The sequence below is a fragment of the Bufo bufo genome, chromosome 1 (genome assembly GCF_905171765.1).
Source record: "Bufo bufo chromosome 1, aBufBuf1.1, whole genome shotgun sequence".
In the NCBI taxonomy this organism is placed as follows: domain Eukaryota; kingdom Metazoa; phylum Chordata; class Amphibia; order Anura; family Bufonidae; genus Bufo; species Bufo bufo.
Genome location: NC_053389.1, coordinates 503448838 through 503465639, shown reverse-complemented (window position 1 = coordinate 503465639; position 16802 = coordinate 503448838).

Here is a 16802-nt window from a genome sequence, read left to right as displayed (position 1 = left end):
TACCAGGTTATAAAACATCAGTTTACTTTATTTATAAGGTGGACAGAGGGTATACTTATATGATTTTAATACACTTTAGAAGACCTGTGCAGTCATATGTACACTCACCTAAAGAATTATTAGGAACTCCTGTTCTATTTCTCATTAATGCAATTATCTAGTCAACCAATCACATGGCAGTTGCTTCAATGCATTTAGGGGTGTGGTCCTGGTCAAGACAATCTCCTGAACTCCAAACTGAATGTCAGAATGGGAAAGAAAGGTGATTTAAGCAATTTTGAGCGTGGCATGGTTGTTGGTGCCAGACGGGCCGGTCTGAGTATTTCACAATCTGCTCAGTTACTGGGATTTTCACGCACAACCATTTCAAGGGTTTACAAAGAATGGTGTGAAAAGGGAAAAACATCCAGTATGCGGCAGTCCTGTAGGCAAAAATGCCTTGTGGATAGAGTTGAGCGAACACCTGGATGTTCGGGTTCGAGAAGTTCGGCCGAACTTCCCGTAAATGTTCGGGTTCGGGATCTGAACCCGAACCGAACTTCGTCCCGAACCCGAACCCCATTGAAGTCAATGGGGACCCGAACTTTTGGGCACTAAAAAGGCTGTAAAAAAGCCCAGGAAAGAGCTAGAGGGCTGCAAAAGGCAGCAACATGTAGGTAAATCCCTTGCAAACAAATGTGGATAGGGAAATGAATTAAAATTAAAATTAAAAAAATAAAAATGAACCAATATCAATTGGACAGAGGTCCCATAGCAGAGAATCTGGCTTCACGTCAGCAGAGAATCAGTCTCTTCATGCCATAGCAAAGAATCTGGCTTCATGTCAGCAGAGAATAAGTCTCTTCATGCCATAGCAGAGAATCTGGCTTCATGTCAGCGCAGAATCAGTCTTCATGTCATAGCAGAGAATCAGGCTTCACGTCACCCACCACTGGAACAGGCCACTGTCACACATTTAGGCCCCGGCACCCAGACCGAGGAGAGTGGTCCCGTAACAGAGAATCTGGCCTTATGTCAGCGCAGAATCTGTCTTCATGTCATAGCAGAGAATCAGGCTTCACGTAACCCACCACTGGAACAGGCCACTGTCACACATTTAGACCCAGGCACCCAGGCAGAGGAGAGAGGTCCCGTAACAGAGAATCTGGCCTTATGTCAGCGCAGAATCTGTATTCATGTCATAGCAGAGAATCAGGCTTCACGTCACCCACCACTGGAACAGGCCACTGTCACACATTTAGGCCCCGGCACCCAGACAGAGGAGAGCGGTCCCGTAACAGAGAATCTGGCCTTATGTCAGCGCATAATCTGTATTCATGTCATAGCAGAGAATCAGGCTTCACGTCACCCACCACTGGAACAGGCCAATGTCACACATTTAGGCCCAGGCACCCAGGCAGAGGAGAGCGGTCCCGTAACAGAGAATCTGGCCTTATGTCAGCGCAGAATCTGTATTCATGTCATAGCAGAGAATCAGGCTTCACGTCACCCACCACTGGAACAGGCCACTGTCACACATTTAGGCCCAGGCACCCAGGCAGAGGAGAGAGGTCCCGTAACAGAGAATCTGGCCTTATGTCAGCGCAGAATCTGTATTCATGTCATAGCAGAGAATCAGGCTTCATGTCACCCACCACTGGAACAGGCCACTGTCACACATTTAGGCCCCGGCACCCAGACAGAGGAGAGCGGTCCCGTAACAGAGAATCTGGCCTTATGTCAGCGCAGAATCTGTCTTCATGTCATAGCAGAGAATCAGGCTTCACGTCAGCCACCACTGGAACAGGCCACTGTCACACATTTAGGCCCAGGCACCCAGGCAGAGGAGAGCGGTCCCGTAACAGAGAATCTGGCCTTATGTCAGCGCAGAATCTGTATTCATGTCATAGCAGAGAATCAGGCTTCACGTCACCCACCACTGGAACAGGCCACTGTCACACATTTAGGCCCCGGCACCCAGACAGAGGAGAGGTTCATTCAACTTTGGGTTGCCCCGCAATATAATGGTAAAATGAAATTAAAAATAGTATTGAATGAGGAAGTGCCCTGGAGTAGAATAATATATTGTTAAGGGGAGGTAGTTAATATCTAATCTGCACAAGGGATGGACAGGTCCTGTGGGATCCATGCCTGGTTCATTTTTATGAACGTCAGCTTGTCCACATTGGCTGTAGACAGGCGACTGCGTTTGTCTGTAATGACGCCCCCTGCCGTGCTGAATACACGTTCAGACAAAACGCTGGCCGCCGGGCAGGCCAGCACCTCCAAGGCATAAAAGGCTAGCTCTGGCCACGTGGACAATTTGGAGACCCAGAAGTTGAATGGGGCCGAACCATCAGTCAGTACGTGGAGGGGTGTGCACAGGTACTGTTCCACCATGTTAGTGAAATGTTGCCTCCTGCTAACACGTTCCGTATCAGGTGGTGGTGCACTTAGCTGTGGCGTGTTGACAAAACTTTTCCACATCTCTGCCATGCTAACCTTGCCCTCAGAGGAGCTGGGCGTGACACAGCTGCGTTGGCGACCTCTTGCTCCTCCTCTGCCTTCGCCTTGGGCTTCCACTGGTTCCCCTGTGACATTTGGGAATGCTCTCAGTAGCGCGTCTACCAACGTGCGCTTGTACTCGCGCATCTTCCTATCACGCTCCAGTGTAGGAGGTAAGGTGGGCACATTGTCTTTGTACCGGGGATCCAGCAGGGTGGCAACCCAGTAGTCCGCACACGTTAAAATGTGGGCAACTCTGCTGTTGTTGCGCAGGCACTGCAGCATGTAGTCGCTCATGTGTGCCAGGCTGCCCAGAGTTAAGGACAAGCTGTCCTCTGTGGGAGGCGTATCGTCATCGTCCTGTGTTTCCCCCCAGCCACGCACCAGTGATGGGCCCGAGCTGCTTTGGGTGCCACCCCGCTGTGAACATGCTTCATCCTCATCCTCCTCCACCTCCTCCTCATCCTCGTCCTCCTCGTCCTCCAGTAGTGGGCCCTGTCTGGCCACATTTGTACCTGGCCTCTGGTGTTGCAAAAAACCTCCCTCTGAGTCACTTCGAAGAGACTGGCCTGAAAGTGCTAAAAATGACCCCTCTTCCTCCTCTTCCTCCTGGGCCACCTCCTCTTCCATCATCGCCCTAAGTGTTTTCTCAAGGAGACATAGAAGTGGTATTGTAACGCTGATAACGGCGTCATCGCCACTGGCCATGTTGGTGGAGTACTCGAAACAGCGCAACAGGGCACACAGGTCTCGCATGGAGGCCCAGTCATTGGTGGTGAAGTGGGTCTGATCCGCAGTGCGACTGACCCGTGCGTGCTGCAGCTGAAACTCCACTATGGCCTGCTGCTGCTCGCACAGTCTGTCCAGCATATGCAAGGTGGAGTTCCACCTGGTGGGCACGTCGCATATGAGGCGGTGAGCGGGAAGGCCGAAGTTACGCTGTAGCGCAGACAGGCGAGCAGCGGCAGGGTGTGAACGCCGGAAGCGCGAACAGACGGCCCGCACTTTATGCAGCAGCTCTGACATGTCGGGGTATTTGCGAATGAACTTCTGCACCACCAAATTCAGCACATGCGCCAGGCAAGGGATGTGCATCAAACCGGCTAGTCCCAGAGCTGCAACGAGATTTCGCCCATTATCGCACACCACCAGGCCGGGCTTGAGGCTCACCGGCAGCAACCACTCGTCGGTCTGTTGTTCTATACCCCGCCACAACTCCTGTGCGGTGTGGGGCCTGTCCCCCAAACATATGAGTTTCAGAATGGCCTGCTGACGTTTACCCCGTGCTGTGCTGAAGTTGGTGATGAAGGTGTGTGGCTGACTGGATGAGCAGGTGGAAGAAGAGGAGGAGGAAGCTGAGTAGGAGGAGGAGGAGACAGGAGGCAAAGAATGTTGCCCTGCGATCCTTGGCGGCGGAAGGACGTGCGCCAAATAGCTCTCCGCCTGGGGCCCAGCCGCCACTACATTTACCCAGTGTGCAGTTAGGGAGATATAGCGTCCCTGGCAGTGCTTACTGGTCCACGTATCTGTCGTTAGGTGAACCTTGCCACAGATGGCGTTGCGCAGTGCACACTTGATTTTATCGGACACTTGTTTGTGCAGGGAAGGCACGGCTCTCTTGGAGAAGTAGTGGCGGCTGGGAACAACATACTGTGGGACAGCAAGTGACATGAGCTGTTTGAAGCTGTGTGTGTCCACCAGCCTAAATGACAGCATTTCATAGGCCAGTAGTTTAGAAATGCTGGCATTCAGGGCCAGGGATCGAGGGTGGCTAGGTGAGAATTTACGCTTTCTCTCAAATGTTTGTGAGATGGAGAGCTGAACACTGCCGTGTGACATGGTTGAGATGCTTGGTGACGCAGGTGGTGGTGTTGGTGGTACATCCCATGTTTGCTGGGCGGCAGGTGCCAACGTTCCTCCAGAGGCGGAGGAAGAGGCCGAGGTGGCGGCAGCAGCAGCAGAAGAGGCCGAGGCGGCAGCAGCAGAAGAGGTAGCAGGGGGAGCCTGAGTGACTTCCTTGTTTTTAAGGTGTTTACTCCACTGCAGTTCATGCTTTGCATACAGGTGCCTGGTCATGCAGGTTAGGCTAAGGTTCAGAACGTTAATGCCTCGCTTCAGGCTCTGATGGCACAGCGTGCAAACCACTCGGGTCTTGTCGTCAGCACATTGTTTGAAGAAGTGCCATGCCAGGGAACTCCTTGAAGCTGCCTTTGGGGTGCTCGGTCCCAGATGGCGGCGGTCAGTAGCAGGCGGAGTCTCTTGGCGGCGGGTGTTCTGATTTTGCCCACTGCTCCCTCTTTTGCTACGCTGTTGGCTCGGTCTCACCACTGCCTCTTCCTCCGAACTGTGAAAGTCAGTGGCACGACCTTCATTCCATGTGGGGTCTAGGACCTCATCGTCCCCTGCATCGTCTTCCACCCAGTCTTGATCCCTGACCTCCTGTTCAGTCTGCACACTGCAGAAAGACGCAGCAGTTGGCACCTGTGTTTCGTCATCATCAGAGACGAGGTGGTATTCCCATGTCCTCATCATCAGGAAAAATAAGTGGTTGTGCGTTAGTGCATTCTATCTCTTCCACCCCTGGGGAAGGGCTAGGTGGATGCCCTTGGGAAACCCTGGCAGCAGAGTCTTCAAACAGCATAAGAGACTGCTGCATAACTTGAGGCTCAGACAGTTTCCCTGATATGCATGGGGGTGATGTGACAGACCGATGGGCTTGGTTTTCATGCGCCATCTGTGCGCTTTCTGCAGAAGACTGGGTGGGAGATAATGTGAACGTGCTGGATCCACTGTCGGCCACCCAATTGACTAATGCCTGTACCTGCTCAGGCCTTACCATCCTTAGAACGGCATTGGGCCCCACCAAATATCGCTGTAAATTCTGCTGGCTACTGGGACCTGAGGTAGTTGGTTCACTAGGACGTGTGGCTGTGGCAGAACGGCCACGTCCTCTCCCAGCACCAGAGGGTCCACTAACACCACCACGACCATGTCCACGTCCGCGTCCCTTATTAGATGTTTTCCTCATTGTTCCCGTTCACCACAATTTTGAGAATGGCAAATTTGGGAATGCTTTTTCAACCCAGAACAAAAGGTCTGCTTTTACGGTCACTACAAATAACTTGACCAGCTAAAACTGTGCAGATTTGGTTGAATAGAGATGTGAGACCTGTTTTTTTTTTTGCGCTGTGTGACAGTTATAGGTTTAATCACAGAATGACACTTCTATCAGCACGCTAGCGTGTGTCTTAGGTTTTTCTGAATGACACTATCAATACCTTCAATGTAAGATTTTCTTTTTGGGATAGATTTCAAGTAGGCCTCAAATACCACAAACTAGTTATTTTGAGAATGGCAAATTTGGGAATGCTTTTTCAACCCAGAACAAAAAGTCTGCTTTTACGGTCACTACAAATAACTTGACCAGCTAAAACTGTGCAAATTTGGTTGAATAGAGATGTGAGACCTGTTTTTTTTTGCGCTGTGTGACAGTTATAGGTTTAATTACAGAATGACACTTCTATCAGCACGCTAGCGTGTGTCTTAGGTTTTTCTGAATGACACTATCAATACCTTCAATGTAAGATTTTCTTTTTGGGATAGATTTCAAGTAGGCCTCAAATACCACAAACTAGTTATTTTCAGAATGGCAAATTTGGGAATGCTTTTTCAACCCAGAACAAAAAGTCTGCTTTTACGGTCACTACAAATAACTTGACCAGCTAAAACTGTGCAGATTTGGTTGAATAGAAATGTCAGGTCTATTTTTTAGGCGCTGGGTGACAGGTTCAACTTGCCCCTGATGTAATATATGGCCAAAAAATAACCACACTGTTGATGCTTAAATGCACTTGGGTGACACAGGCTCAGCCTGCAGCTGATGTAGTATATGGCCAAAAAATAATCAGACTGTTGATGGTTAAATGCACTTGGGTGACACAGGCTCAGCCTGCAGCTGATGTAGGATATAGCACAAAATAACCACACTATCGATGGTTAAATACACTTGGTGATAGCTCGTGCTGGCGCACCACAAGTCACAAAATGGCCGCCGATCACCCCAGAAAAAAAGTGATCTAAAAACGCTCTGGGCAGCCTCAAAAAAGTGAGCAAGTCAATAATAGCACTTCAATGATCCACAGCTGCAGATCGATCACAGAATGAAGTCTTTTGGAGGAGTTAATCTGCCTAATCTCGCCCTAACGTCGCAGCTGCAACCTCTCCCTATACTGATCATAGCAGAGTGACGTGCGGCGCTACGTAACTCCAGCTTAAATAGAGGATGGGTCACATGGTGCACTGGCCAATCACATCCATGCCAATAGTAGGCATGGCTGTGATGGCCTCTTGGGCCAAGTAGTATGACCCTTGTTGATTGGCTGCTTTGCAGCCTTTCAAAAAGCGCCAAGAAAGCGCCGAACACCGAACCCGAACCCGGACTTTTACGAAAATGTTCGGGTTCGGGTCCGTGTCACGGACACCCCAAAATTCGGTACGAACCCGAACTATACAGTTCGGGTTCGCTCATCCCTACTTGTGGATGCTAGAGGTCAGAGGATAATGGGCCGACTGATTCAAGCTGATAGAAGAGCAACGTTGACTGAAATAACCACTCGTTACAACCGAGGTATGCAGCAAAGCATTTGTGAAGCCACAACACGCACAACGTTGAGGCGAATGGGCTACAACAGCAGAAGACCCCACCGGGTACCACTCATCTCCACTACAAATAGGAAAAAGAGGCTACAATTTGCACAAGGTCACCAAAATTGGACTGTTGAAGACTGGAAAAATGTTGCCTGGTCTGATGAGTCTCGATTTCTGTTGAGACATTCAAATGGTAGAGTCCGAATTTGGCGTAAACAGAATGAGAACATGTATCCATCCTCTGATGGCTACTTCCAGCAGGATAATGCACCATGTCACAAAGCTCGAATCATTTCAAATTGGTTTCTTGAACATGACAATGAGTTCACTGTACTAAAATTGCCCCCACAGTCACCAGATCTCAACCCAATAGAGCATCTTTGGGATGTGGTGGAACGGGAGCTTCGTGCCCTGGATGTGCATCCCTCAAATCTCCATCAACTGCAAGATGCTATCCTATCAATATGGGCCAACATTTCTAAAGAATGCTATCAGCACCTTGTTGAATCAATGCCACGTAGAATTAAGGCAGTTCTGAAGGCAAAAGGGGGTCCAACACCGTATTAGTATGGTGTTCCTAATAATTCTTTAGGTGAGTATTTAGCTAAATATGCTTATTGGGCCTGTCAGTGTCCCTTTAAAAGGACTTTTGGGCAGGTTGCGCTAAAAATATATATTGTGCCAGACACAATTGTCCTTAAAAGGACTTTTAGGTCTCTAACACCAACCCTGCCTAACCAAAAAATAAAATTCTATTCCCTACACCATCTGTCCCTTCTACAGCACAGCTCTCCCTGACTAAGACTGGCCAAAGCACGTGTCATTGGGTGGATGACGCATTCCAGCCAGCCAATCACTGTAATGCCAGTAACCAACATGGCTACGGCATTACATTGAGTGGCAGTACTTACTAGTGTTGATCACGAATATTCGAATTTCGAATTTGTATTGCGAATATAGGTACTTCGAAAATTCGTGAAAATTTCGAATATAGTTATATATATTCGAAATTTCGAATATTCGAATTTTTTTCGATTTTTTTTTTTCGATTTTTTTTTTTATCAGTACACATGATCCGTCACTGCTTCTAGCTTGTGGGCCAATAAGAAGGCTGCAATATACTTGACTTTAGGAGTAGTAGTGTTTGCGAATTTTGCTCTATATTCGTTTTTTTAATATTCGCTATATTGCTATATATTCTTGTTTTAGAATATTACGAATATTCGAAAAAACAAAGTTATAGCAATATAGAGAATATTCGAAAAAAATCGAATAGAGCAATTTAGCTAATATAGTGATATAATCTTCTTTGTCTAATAGTTGTAAGTTGAAAAATTTGCTAAAAAAATTTGAATCAGAAAATTAGAATTCCGAAAATTCGCATATTACACAAACATTACCTTTCCGATTTTTTGAGCAAAAAAAAAAATCGCGAAATTTCGAATTTGCGAATTTTCAACGAATATTCTACAAAATATTCGCGAAATATTGCGAATTCGAATATGACCCCTGCCGCTCATCACTAGTACTTACCTGCATATTTATTAGCTGCGCAGCAGCCAACAATCGTGCGGGGAGGAGACTCGAGCATGGCGCTCGAGCACACGCAGTATACGGCTGAACACCGCGATGTGCCGAGCATCGCGATGCTCAAGCTGAACTGGTGTTCGACCGAGCATGCTCGATCATCACTATTTATAACATATAACTACACCGCTAAACAGCAAATAGGCCCTTACATTTTTACACTTATACATGCCACAAAAGGCTTTAGAACACATAACTGCACTGCAGAATGGCAAATAATATTTATTTTCTTGCCACTAATACACGGCGAAAAGGGCTTTAGAACATATAACTGCACCGCTGAACAGCAAATAGGCCCTTACTTTTTTACATTCATACACGCCACAAAAGGCTTTAGAACATAATACTGCACCACAGAATGGCAAATAATATATATTTTTTGCCACTAATACATGCCAAAAAGGTCTTTAGAACATATAATTGCGTCTCTGAAGGGCAAATATATATATTTTTCCCACTAATCTACTGTAACGGGACTGCGTCCTTCATCCCCTAGACACGAGCAGGGGGGGAACAGAGCGGCGATGAGTCGGCGCTCAGGTGTTTAGATCTGCTGTACATGGGTCACGTGACACTGGCCACGTCACGTGACCCATTGATTAGACCTATTTAAACAGGTAACCTGCTGGCCACAGGTTGCCTGTGATTGGTCTTATTACCTCACTAGCGTTCTCTGCATGTGTGACTTTGTTTGTTTGACGTCGGCTTGTATTTGACCTTGACCTGGTGTTACCCCTTGTACTGATGCGATCTCTTGGCTCTTGACCTCAGCTTGTATTGACTTCGATTTTGTATTACCGATTTTTGCCTGTGTTACCTACTTGCTCTTGACCTCAGCTTCCAGTTGTTCCTGCTGTGGTTCTTTCCCAGCCTGGGAAACTTTGCGCTTATGTGTGTTCTGTCTTTGTCTTTTGTTTTCTTCCCTCGTTATTTCCTTCCTTTAGGCCCCTGCACATAGGTAAGCTAGGGACTGCCGCCTAGTTGCACCCCATCGGTTAGGACGGACCGTGCAAGTAGGTAGGGATAGTGGAGTGGGTGGAGTTTAGGGCTGCACTTATCCTGTCACGAGGGTATCAAGAGCCACGTCTGACTCCGTTATACCCGGGGTCAGGAGGTCGCAGCGGGTGGCTGCGCGCTCTATATCTAAAGATCACGTTGTTTCTTAGTGATTGTTTTCTGTGTTTGCCTTGCTATCCTTTTTGTCTCAATCAGGGATCCGTAGCTTCTCCTCCTCAGCTGTTTCTTGTCTGCCACTCCCAACCTCCTTATATTCTCCCCTCACACTTCTCTAGTTGCCAGTTATAGAGCTTCCTGCCTGGACATCTATACTGACCCACTGGAGTTGTGAATCCTGGTTGTCGTTCCAGAGTGCTACCCTCCGGATCCCTGTTGGGCTTCTTGTTGTCTCCTGTTGTCGCCCACCTGGGATTATATGTTGAGTTTGTATTGTCTGTCCTTCCCTTGGTGTTTTCCTTTAGAGCTAGTGGTGCGGACTAGTGTTCCCACCGCCCTGTTCACTATCTAGGGCTCAGCTTAGGGAAAGCCAGGGCTTTAGGCACGTGATCGGCGTACGGGTGAGGAACCCGTCTAGGGACGTCAGGGCAGCCAGGTGCCAGCCGCTAGGTGAGTCAGGGGTCACCACCTTCCCTCTCACTTGGGCAGGGCCTTCCTTGTTCCCTCCCTCTGCGTCACGTATGTGATAGTCACGCCGACCGTGATATATCCCTACCTTTTCATGACATATACACCAAAAAGGGTTGTAATTTTCTATCTTCACCACACAACGGCAAATACTTTTTTTTTGTGCCACTAATACACGCCTAAAAGGGATTTAGAACATATAAATGCACCGCTGAATGGCAAATATATATTTTTTTTGCCACTAATACATGCCAAAAAGGGCTGTAATTTTCTCTCTTCAGCACACAATGGAAAATACTTTTTTTTGTGTAACTAATAAACGCCAAAAAGGGCTTTAGAATATATAACTGCACCGCTGAACAGCAAGTAATATATATTTTTTGCCATTAATACACACTAAAGTGGGCTTTAGAACATATAACTGCACCGCTGAACATCAAATATATAAATTTTTGCCAATAATACATGCCAAAAAGGACTTTAATTTTCTCACATCACCACACAACAGCAAATACTTTTTTTGTGCCACTAATACACACCAAAAAGGCCTTTAGAACATATAACTGCACTGCTCAATGGCAAATAATATATATTTTTGTGCCACTAATACATGCCAAAAAGGTCTTTAGAATGTATAACTGCACCGCTGAATGGCAAATAATATATATTTTTTGCCATAATACATGCCAAAAAGAGCTGTAATTTTCTCACTTCACCACACAACTGCTGATAAGCCCTTTTTTCCCACTAATACAAGCCAAAAAATGCTGTAGAACATATAACTGCACTGCACAAGGGCAAATAGAAATATTTCCTTGTAATAAACCCTGTTAATGGCTGTATCAAACAGCACTTGCACACCAATAACAAGAACAGTTTGCTGGAATTGCAGAGCTGTATAATGTTAATTTCGATACCCAGTCAGTGCAGCAAGGTGTAATAGGATTGTTCCTATTACCGAGGCTGTAAACTCCCCTACTGAACCCTGTTCTGCTTCAATACTGTGGAATGATTCCTTCCGATCCTTTCCCTGAACTTCTGTACAGCAAAATAAAAGTTTTAAAGTCTTTTCTACCACTGTCCCTAGCGCCTGCTGACATCTCTTCCTGCACTAAGTACACTGGAAAATGGCTGAATCCAAATGGCTGAGGCTATTTATAGGGTTGTGACATCACAGGGATGACTGGCTGCTGATTGGCTGCATGCATGGCGTTGTGGGTGATCCCACGTTCCCATAGTTCCTTGCTCCATTCCCTAACAGCAGCAGCAGTCATTTTAGTAAAAAATGTGATTCGTTACCACGAAGCGTGAGGAAATTCGGATTCGGTGCAAATCTAATTTTTCCTGAAATTCGGATCGATTTCCACTTCATCAACTTTGATTCGCTCATCTCTATATATTTCTAATAAAATTATATAAAATATACCAGTTTATTTCCCTTTTTGGTTAATTTGTGATAGAAACAAGCACATAATTCACTCAGATATAATGTGTTTTATTAAAAAATCATATGTAGTATGTGCTGCACTTACTGTATGTGTTGCATTTTCACAACGTGAAATTTTCATAGCACAACATGGCACATAACAATTTCATGATACTAGTCTATATTATCTGCTCCCTCCTTATATATTCAATGAATGAATAGCATTGCCGAGCTATGACGACCTGCTAAACATATTATTCACTCAGATACAGTATTTGCATACTCTATTACACAATTCAATATATTTTCATGAATTTATTTCTCTTCCTTGTGGGAAAAGATACTGTTATTGTCTCACAAGCAGGGCTACAAATAAAGCCAATTTTTCCAGTTTGTCATATGATGAAAGTCATGCAAAATAGACACATACTTTGAAGATAAGGCAATTTTATTCTTTACTCCGAATTTTGAATTATACAGTAGGCAGCCAAGGATGCTTGAATAATGTCAAAATGATAATGTTTGTTAATTTCATGCCATTACTGAGAACATTATATAACATTATTTATGATCATGTTTAAAAGACATGTCGGACCGTTTTTAAATTAGAGAATCCCTTTAGTTCTCGAGTAATAAAACACATTTAGAATAACATAGACAAATACATACAAGAATATGCATCACCTGCACATATTAATAAAAGCCTATAGAAATACAGTATATCTTACAGTTCTTGTCAGAATATATTTTTTTGTCTTTTTCATTTTGCCTTTATTTGTTTAAAAAGACTACTTAACCACTTAATGACCACTAGTACACCTGTTTATGGGGGAAGGGGGGGGCAATGGGGGTCAGTAAGGGCCCTTAAGCTAAGCAGCAGCTTTTTTATGGAAACCTAGTCTAAGTGCTGCATGTGTCTCCCATGCAGCGAAGAGCAGGAGATCACCTCTTTTATGACAGCTGGGCTCTTGCTTAATTGGCCCAGAATGGCAGAACCGACAATCTCAGCCATATAACCCATTAGATGCTGCAGTCCATAGTCACTGTGGCATCTGGTGGCTTCAGAGAGAGGGGGCTCACTCTGTCACCAATTGGAACTCCCACAAATGCGATCGCAGGACGTCCTCAGGATGATGATACATTTGACCTCATGAGGGCATCTGCGGTCATTGGCCAGGTACATAAGTTCCTGATGGTCCTAACATTAATTAATGCTTAGAGCATCAAATCATTATAGACCCAGCCTGTGGACGTGAGGAGGGGTTGGGTGGCACCCTGGGCATCGGCCCACTGGGAAATGTATTTCTTGGATCTATGGCCAGTCCACCCCTGTTTTGGTGGTATCATTTGCTTTCTGTGTTGTCTGTTTGCTTAGTGCAACTGGATCAGTGTGCCTTATGGCAGCTGCAATGAGTGAGAGCTAATGGACATCCTGCCTTACCAAGTCAGTAGTATAATAGTGATGTCATTAAATTCCCCCCCCTCTGATGAACCTGCCCCAGTTTACACAGAAATGCTGAAAGGTGAGCTTTAGAAAACAAGAATTGCCAGATTATTGTTTGAGCTATACTGACTAAATACTCTAATGTTTTATGATTTTTTTATATGGAGAGTCACTGAAAAAACAACATCAAAATGTACTGTATATGAATAAATATATTTGGTTTAACAAATATTATAACTTTCTGATTTTGAAGACCATTTGCTCATAAATATAAAACTTATCTTTGTTTTTTTGTCGTAATTTTGTTTGTATTACAGTTCATTAGACATTTTTGTACTCATAGCTAGCTGCTTTTCCTACAGAAGTTAGGTGCAGTAAATGACAAGTCACCTAGTCACCCACCTAGAGATGCTTCCTTGCTCTCTGCTCTCACCTTCCTCCATGTTTGGATGGATCAGACATATTTATTTAGCTTAAAATTTTATAAGAAGAAAGTGTTCTTATTAGCATATAAAATATTGCCACTTTTAGAGGCACATGTCCTTTTACAATTGGAGTTTCCATGTTTGGAAATTAGACACGTGACCCTGGAGTTCAGTTAAATTTAAATTTCATCTAATAGAAAATGTTGCAAATCATTTAATTTAAAAATCTGCCTGCACCCACCTGAAAAAATATATAAAGGTCATGGCCACTAGGGGTCTCTCTTCCACCTAATTTGCAGCCCACTGCCAGTTGTCAGACAAGATCAATCCCAAGTAACAGAGACACAGAAGACGACTCACATGAAATGGGGGCATTTCAGAGCTACCTAAGCTTCTGAGACTAAACAGCTTTTGAAGATTATAGTAGCCCCCTGTGTGTCTGTAAGTGTAATATCCCCCTCCTTATCTATTCTTTGAGCTCCAAAAACAAACATAGTGTGAAGTAAGGGAAAGGGCATCACAGCAGTATACTGCTGGAATATTCCACAGAAAAAGATGCCCCCTACTTGTGAGAGAAATGCATCTAGTTGTGCAATTAGTAAAGCCCCAAAAATACATATTCCTTCACAGTTGTACAAAGAAGCACACCCATTATGGAAACTTTTTTTGAAAACTCAGGTACGCTTTAAAATTAAGTAAGCATGTTCTCTGTGTACCAGTTTCAGTGTGAATCCACATTGAAACTAGACAATCAAGCAACCTGAGTGACTTTAAACAGGGTATGGTAATCTATGCTAGACTAGGCGGAGCCAGTATTTCAAAACTTGCCAACTATGGTATTATTTTATGCAATGGTGCCAATAATATATATAGAATGGTGTGATTGAGGAAAGGCATCCAAGTTATCCAACAAAGAGCATTCTGTGGATATAACAATCTCATAGATAAAAAGGGTCAGAGTAAGATGTCAAGAATTGTTCTGACGAACAAGTGGTGCACAGTCAAGCAAATTTCAGGAGAAAACAACACTGGTGCTTTAACTAGCATGTTCAAATGCGCAAATCATTCATTAGCATGGATGAGCTATAAAGCCAACAACCTGTTTGAGTGCCATTCCTCTTTAACCCCTTAAGGACACAGCCTTTTTACACCTTAGGACCAGGCCATTTTTTGAAAATCTGACCAGAGTCCCTTTAAGTGCTGATAACTTTAAAACGGTTTGACTTATCCAGGCCGTTCTGAGATTGTTTTTTCGTCACATATTGTACTTCATGACACTGGTAAAATGGAGTCAAAAAAAAATTTTTTTTTGCACCAAAAAATACCTAATTTAACAAAAATTTGAAAAAAATTTGCAAATTTCAAAGTTTCAGTTTCTCTACTTCTGTAATACATAGTAATACCCCCAAAAATTGTGATGACTTTACATTCCCCATATGTCTACTTCATGTTTGAATTGTTTTGGGAATGATATTTTATTTTTTGGGGATGTTATAAGGCTTAGAAGTTTAGAAGCAAATCTTGAAATTTTTCCGAAATTTACAAAAACTCAATTTCTAGGGACCAGTTCAGGTCTCAAGTCACTTTGCGAGGCTTACATTATAGAAACCACCCAAAAATGACCCCATCTAAGAAACTACACCCCTCAAGGTATTCAAAACTGATTTTGCATACGCTGTTAACCCTTTAGGTGTTGCACAAGAGTTATTGGCAAATAGGGAGGAAATTTGAGAATTTCATTTTTTTGTCTAATTTTTCATTTTAACCCATTTTTTCCACTAACAAACCAAGGGTTAACAGCCAAACAAGACTGTATCTTTATTGCCCTGACTCTGCCATTTACAGAAACACCCAATATGTGGCCGTAAACTACTGTACGGCCACACAGCGGGGCGTAGAGTGAAAGGTGCGCCGTTTGGTTTTTGGAAGGCTGATTTTTATGGACTGGTTTATTTACACCATGTCCCATTTGAAGCCCCTGATGCACCCCTAGAGGAGAAACTCCCTAAAAGTGACCCCATCTAAGAAACTACACCCCTCAAGGTATTCAAAACTGATTTTACATACGTCGTTAACCCTTTAGGTGTTGCACAAGAGTTATTGGCAAATGGCGATGAAATTTGAGAATTAAATTTTTTTGCCTAATTTTCCATTTTAACCCATTTTTTCCACTAACAAAGCAAGGGTTAACAGCCAAACAAGACTGTATCTTTATTGCCCTGACTCTGCTGTTTACAGAAACACCCCATATGTGGCCGTAAACTACTGTACGGGCACACAGCGGGGCTAGAGTGAAAGGTGCGCCGTTTGGTTTTTGGAGGGCTGATTTTGCTGGACTGTTTTTTTGGCACCATGTCCCATTTGAAGCCCCCCTGATGCACCCCTAGATTATAAACTCCATAAAAGTGACCCCATCTAAGAAACTACACCCCTCAAGGTATTCAAAACTGATTTTACAAACTTTGTTAACCCTTTAGGTGTTGCACAAGATTTAATGGAAAATAGAGATACAATTTCAAAATTTCACTTTTTTGGCAGATTTTCCATTTTAATATTTTTTTTCCAGTTACAAAGCAAGGGTTAACAGCCAAACAAAACTCATTATTTATGGCCCTAATTCTGTAGTTTACAGAAACACCCCATATGTGGTCGTAAACAGCTGTACGGGCACACGGCAGGGCGCAGAAGGAAAGGAACACCATATGGTTTTTGGAAGGCATATTTTGCTGGACTGGTTTTTTTGACACCATGTCTCATTTGAAGCCCCCCTGATGCACCCCTAGAGTAGAAACTCCAAAAAAGTGACCCCATTTTAGAAACTACGGGATAGGGTGGCAGTTTTGTTGGTACTAGTTTAGGGTACATATGATTTTTGGTTGCTCTATATTACACTTTTTGTGCGGCAAGGTAACAAGAAATAGCTTTTTTGGCACCGTTTTTTTTTTTGTTATTTACAACATTCATCTGACAGGTTAGATCATGTGGTAATTTTATAGAGCAGGTTGTCACGGACGCGGAGATACCTAATATGTATACAATTTTTTTTATTTATGTAAGTTTTACACAATGATTTCATTTTTAAAACCAAAAAAATGTTTTAGTGTCTCCATAGTCTAAGAGCCATAGTTTTTTCAGTTTTTGGGCAATT